At 40.5% G+C, this 6,000-nt stretch overlaps 1 long non-coding RNA gene across 2 annotated transcripts; it reads right to left on the reverse strand.

The window, feature by feature from the left end:
* Window positions 1–226: 226 nt before the first annotated feature.
* On the reverse strand, window positions 227–5,456 carry LOC148216490 (uncharacterized). Of its 2 annotated transcripts, none has more exons than XR_015795327.1 (3): window positions 5,348–5,456; window positions 3,407–3,503; window positions 227–400 (listed from the first exon to the last, which is right to left on the reverse strand). It is a non-coding gene; the product is annotated as an uncharacterized LOC148216490 (long non-coding RNA). The 2 variants fall into 2 exon arrangements; XR_015795326.1 differs by having other exon boundaries at window positions 3,382–3,503.
* Window positions 5,457–6,000: the final 544 nt, after the last annotated feature.

Below are 6,000 nucleotides of genomic sequence, written 5' to 3' on the forward strand. Positions count from 1 at the left end.
TCCATGGTTAACTAAAGCATGGATTACTGAAGTAGCAGAATTGCCCAGGTTTGCACAACCAATGGAATCAGGCAACACACAATTGAGCTTAGTGTGTTGTATGCACGCAGCCTTATACTTTATGCTGCTCCTTGAGTTTCCAGGACTGAAGGAATGGACTTACTGAAAAAGCTTTAGGAACATTATTTAGCAATTTTATTTAGTGACTTTTAGTAATTTAGCATCCAAATTACGCTAGCCACAAGGGGGCCACATAACATTTCAAATTACGCTGGAAAACCGAGAATGCCAACCCAGCTACTTTGTCTTCACCCCTGGCCACGCAACCTTCTACTTAAAGAGCATGACGGAAACACCAGAGAGCATGGCTGTGATGCGGCTCTGTTTCGCAGGAGGAGATCTAAAAAAAAAAAAAGGATGCATTTACTAAGAGCCTTCAGAGTGAGGAGGAGGCCCATGCCCTGACATTTGCATTTTTGGAATTTGAATCCAAAAAAGCAAGAACCTGGGATGGGTGGGGGTTTTTTTGACCTAATCTGTTGTGTGAATGAATCCAGCTCTTGTAGTTACAAGCCAGGGTTAATGGTTCAATGCATGAAGTCATCCACGATGGCTTATTAAATAAACTGTGGTTTAGCCAATGTACCAACCCAACTGTTTGCTCTAAATCAGTCCAGAGATGTGGAGTCCTTGGGGTTCTCTGAGCTTGGTTCTGTTCTTGCAAACGTTTCATTACCCGGCTAGGTGACATCTTCAGTGCTAAAATGGGATGGGGTTTGCTCTCTATTTATGTGCTGTGGCCTGCCTTGCCAGTGCTGGTAAGGGTGGGGGTTCTGTTTTGCTCTTCTGGTAGTCCTTTGATTAGCGTCTGTTTGCTGCTTGATTGTGTGCCTGGTGGTAACCTAATCAAAGAACTACCAGAGGAGCAAAACAAAAACCCCACCAGCACTGGCAAGGCAGGCCACAGCACATAAATAGAGAGCAAACCCCATCCCATTTTAGCACTGAAGATGTCACCTAGCCGGGTAATGAAACGTTTGCAAGAAAAGAACCAAGCTTGGAGAACCCCAAGGACTCCACAGTTCAACCCTGAGCTATACATATTCGCTTCTGTTGGTTAGTCCAGAGAGCCAGTAGCCCTGAAGAGGAGGCATTTGTTCATTTATACATAATGTGCAAGTAGTTTGACATATTTTGAGGCAGAAAAAAAATAATTCATTAATTATGTTATTCCTGTCTTAGAAATGGGATTTGCTTAGATTTTTGCCAGCTAATACAGTTTTCAGTGAGCAAGACTGATCGCCGACAGAGCACAACACTCTCTAATTGTCCGAACAGAATGACCTGCCTCATTAAGCAAATGCAAAAGTCATTGTGTTTAAACCATTAAAGCACAAATTCCTTCCTGAGGTGGAATAACAAGATAATCTTGTTGGTTTCCAATCAATCTTGCCTTTCTCTGTGGAGATTTTGTTTTCTATTACTTTTTTTCCTTGTTAACTCTTTATGCGAAGTAGGGTTCTCCAACCAGATATTGGACTCCCAGAATTGTCAGGCAACATACCATTGGCCATGCTGGCAAGGAATTCTGGGAGTTGAAGTCCAACACATCTACAGAGCATCAGGTTCAGGGGAGTCTCAACACACATAAGAAAGGGGTAAGGCTTCAACTGCATGGCTATGGCCACAAATGCCCCTATGAAATTCAGGAAGGTTACCCCCAAAAAATTACTTGCTACAATTAGTATTTAAATTTATATGCCACCTGACACCCAGCGACTTGTTAAACCTTTGTGGAGACCACTCAGAGCTGTACTCTTTGGATCTGGTCCTGTGTCATTGGGAGGCATGTTTGTTCTTCTTCGAGATTTTTTTTCACAAGAGTAAGCTTCTCTCAACGGCTTGAAGACTTCACACTCGGGGAAAGCAGCCTCTTCTCAATATGTCTGGGAATATTTTTCAAAGATGAAACATCTACCCACAAATCAGGCACCCAATGGCTTCTGTTTTTGTGGCAATGGCTTGTTAACTGGCAATTGCCTCTGGCATGTCCATAGGAGAGAAGAAGAAAAGGAAAGCAGTATGTTTCAAAGTAGGCCATTTCATACTAATGGTCCTCTGGAGCAGGGTTCCTCAACCTCAGCAACTTTAAGATGGGTGGACTTCAACTCCCAGAATTCTGGGAGTTGAAGTCCACCCATCTTAAAGTTGCTGAGGATGAGGAACCCTGCTTCTGGAATACCAGAAGTCAAAGCCTATGGGCCCTGAGTACTGTATCCTCAGTTGCAGAGTTCTTGTCTTGCAAACCAGCTTCATTGTCCCTTTTTTTGTTTTTAAGGTGGAGGTTAAATCAGTGTCTGAGAATTTAGAAGCATCTGAGGACATGTGTTACCAGCTCTCCTGGTGTGTCAGCTTTGTTTCTTCTCGTCATTCTGGCACATCATTGAATGCACATAATTAAGGAATCTCAAAAGTGCTAGTAGCCAAACTGAACAGATGGGTTCTGGAAAGAAACGATCCCGTTGAATGCAACTTAAGACACCTCTAAGGTTTATTTGCATGATGCAAGTGTTTGAGATGTTGAGGCCTGCTTGTTTAGATACTTTAAAGGGGGAACTGCAACAATTCATGGAAGGGAAGAGGTTTATTAGTTGAGCTTCTTGTGTTCGTAAGCCAAGACCTAGGCCCACTGATGTAGTCAAAGAAACCTTTTGTTGAGAATGGAGAAGTCCAGTCCTTTCTCATCCTTTCTGCTCCACCCTTGTCTCCCAACCTTCCAGATGCATTGGATCACTGATGACATAATACCCAATGGGGGCTGGGAATTATGGGAGTTGCCATTTGATGCATGTAGAAGACACCAAGTCAGGAAATAATATTTGATTGTTATGCAGGTTGGGACACTCTGTTTAGAAGGCATTGTGAAGTCTGGGGATTAAATATTTTACGACACTAAAGTTATATTATATTTAAGGAGTGGGGGGATTTGCCACCTTTGAGGTTTTGGTGGTCTTCATCATCTGTAGCACAAATGAAGTGCTTTGGTGGTCATCATCATCTGTAGCACAAATGAAGTGCTATCGACAAACCATCAGTTTATCTGGAAGGTGAAAGATATAAAATAAGGCAGAGACATTTTTTAAAAAAATCAGTTCCTTTGAAACATAGTCCCAATGTTCTGTCTCTGCATCAAATCTGTTTTAAACTGAGCTAAGCTGGAAAACGGGAAAAATATCTAAAGCATTTGAATTTTTACTATTCCAAAAGCTGCTCTTGTCTCATTTTAAATACATGACATTCTCTCATTTGAAGGGTATTACTTTCCTCAGCCCCTGCATATACAAATATGATTGATTCCACCACAATAAAATATTAACATACCTGCTTCTTGTTTCGAAATACCTACTTGTCTTGATGGAGTCATTATGCTTTTGTTGAATATTATGTGACAGTTGAGAATGCCGGGTGTCTGCCTGGAGTTGGTTGCTATTTCTATTATTTTCCTGGAACAGAAATCAGAATACATTAAGAAAAATCTTATTTTTCCATAATAGCAATAATAGTTACTGCTATAATGGAAGTTAGGCAACGTGCCACTGATGCAAATGAGTGTATTTCTATAGTTGTTATAGGCTTGGTTTTTGGAGGTAAATAGATATTATTTCTTTACATCATCCTTTCCCAATGTGGTGGTTTCTACATATGTTGGACTTCAATTCCCATATTCCCCTAGCTAGCATTCTTAGAGTTGAGGACAAGCACATCTGGAGTTTCCCAACTTAGTGATTCATGTCCACTTTTCTTTAAAACATATATGCTGGGCACAAGTCTTCCTGTTTCTATATTTTAAGTAGAAGCTGGTCTTTCAATAGATTACTTACATTTTTTAGAATCCCCATTCAAGCTAAGAAAATAATCAGAGAGCCCTTTCTAGATATTGAACATCAAAATAACACTAGCCTGAACTTAGACCCTATTAGGAAACCAGGTTAGATGGACACCAGCCAATTATGTCATTTCACATATTCCACTATTCCAACAAAGAGTTTTCTTTAGAACCAAGTTCACTATTTTATCTTCAGCAGCTCAAGATGGGAAGTTTAATAAAGTCCACATAGCCTGCTTGTCTCTACCTCTGGGGCTGTTGAATCCATTCTTCATGTGTTGCACTACTACCCCTCTTACAATGACAGCGAAAACAAACCTTATTTCTCTCTTGTTACTATATGCTCCAGGACACTCTGATGAGTTTTATGCCAATCCTTCTTCTTTAAGATAACATAACTTCAGCCATGCACAGAGTGACCAGGTTTTGTATGGCAGCAGTGCATAAACAATTGACATATTCATATTATGAGTATATTATGTGGTTTCTTAGAGAATTTTGATACTGTTGGCATTCAATCATTATTTCATTTTACTCTGGTTTGATTGATGTTTATGATCTTTGGTTGCAATAAACTTGTATGGTATCATAAGTAGAATGTATTAGGAATCTTCCTATCTTGGTACATAACTAGAGCTTCCTGTGCCAAGAACTCTGTGCCATCTCTGACCCTAGCTATAGACTAATTCCTTAAACATAATAGAATTTTAAGCCCATTGTTCAACACAATCCAGCCAAATTGATTTTTCAGCTCTGAATTATAACAGCTGCACCTTCTTCTGATTGGGTGGTTTTGCTTGCAACCAACTGAACCAAGGTTCAGGGAGTTGAGTTGACTTGCACTGAGTTGAGTTGAAAATTAAGCACTGCTTTGACCCCTGTCTCTGCTCCTCTATAATTGTATGTTCTTAAACAGACTCAGTGTTTCTGAAATGCTCAGAGACATGTGCTATCCCTCCAGGTTTGCAAGAAACAAACCCCCAGTGTTGTTCTGGAGTCTACCTGGGTCATTCTGGAATCAGGTGGCCTTCAATCTAATAAATAAATAGATAAACCTTTGCTCCATACACCCTGTCCATCATACTTGGCTTGGGTTAAACTGTTGTGCTGGGCAAAAGAATTACTCTGTATTTTTCTACATGTTCTCATTCAACTTGATTCGCAACATTTCTTTCAAAAGGGAAGGGAATTTGGGGTAAATTCTCAGCGGTGGAGTATGTGGTGTTCTTGCACTCATTAGTGACAACAAAACTAAGATGAGTGTGAGTACGTTACTTTCATTGTGCTATCCTCTTTCTGGTTCTATAGCCTCCCAGGCTTCCTATGTATTACCGTATTTTTCCATCAATAAGACGCCCCCATGTACAAGACGACCCCCACTTTTCCAACCCAAAATTAAGAAATCAATATTTTAAAGATAGTGCAGAATACATTTTTATTTAGTAATTAGTTAACATTTACCTGATACACTCAGTGGGAGGAGGTCCAAACCATCTCTCTGCATCTCTATTTCCATGCTCTTTTGCATAACTGATTACATTCAATCACAAGTGAAACTGCTGATAGCTTGTCTCTGCAAACAGACTTCCTCTAATTGGTTTGTTCAGCATCAGCTGACGTCAGTTACATAAGGCTCGTGATGGGACGAAGTCTGTTTGCAGAGGCAGTATGGGCAATTTCACTCGTGATTGGAGGCTCGTGATTGGAGGAAGCCTGTTTGCAGAGACAAACTATTTCACTCGTGATTGGAGGCTAGAAATAGGAGGAAGCCTGTTTGCAGAGACAAAGTATGGGCAATTTTGCAACCGCGTGGTTCTCTCCTCGGCTTACTTCCTTGAATAAGATGCCCTTCAATTTTTAGCGTAAGGATTTTAGAAAAAAGTATCATCTTATAGTCGGAAAAATACAGTAATTAAATCTCAAGAGAATGCCTTAGAAGATAAGTTTCTCCAGGAGCTTTTTTCCCTTCTGGAAGAATGGACAGCCAGGGACGTATGATAGGAAATTGTGTAACACATTATGCACTATCCTCTCTCTGCAGTCTCCCTGGCTTCTCACGTTTCCATTAAATCCCAAGGGAAAACTTCAGGAAAGAACTTCTCCTGTTGGGCTTC

This window comes from Python bivittatus, unplaced genomic scaffold, assembly GCF_059951505.1.
Source record: "Python bivittatus isolate LINGU-HERP-01145 unplaced genomic scaffold, Pbiv_v1 ctg000190_np1212, whole genome shotgun sequence".
Classification (NCBI taxonomy): Eukaryota; Metazoa; Chordata; class Lepidosauria; order Squamata; family Pythonidae; genus Python; species Python bivittatus.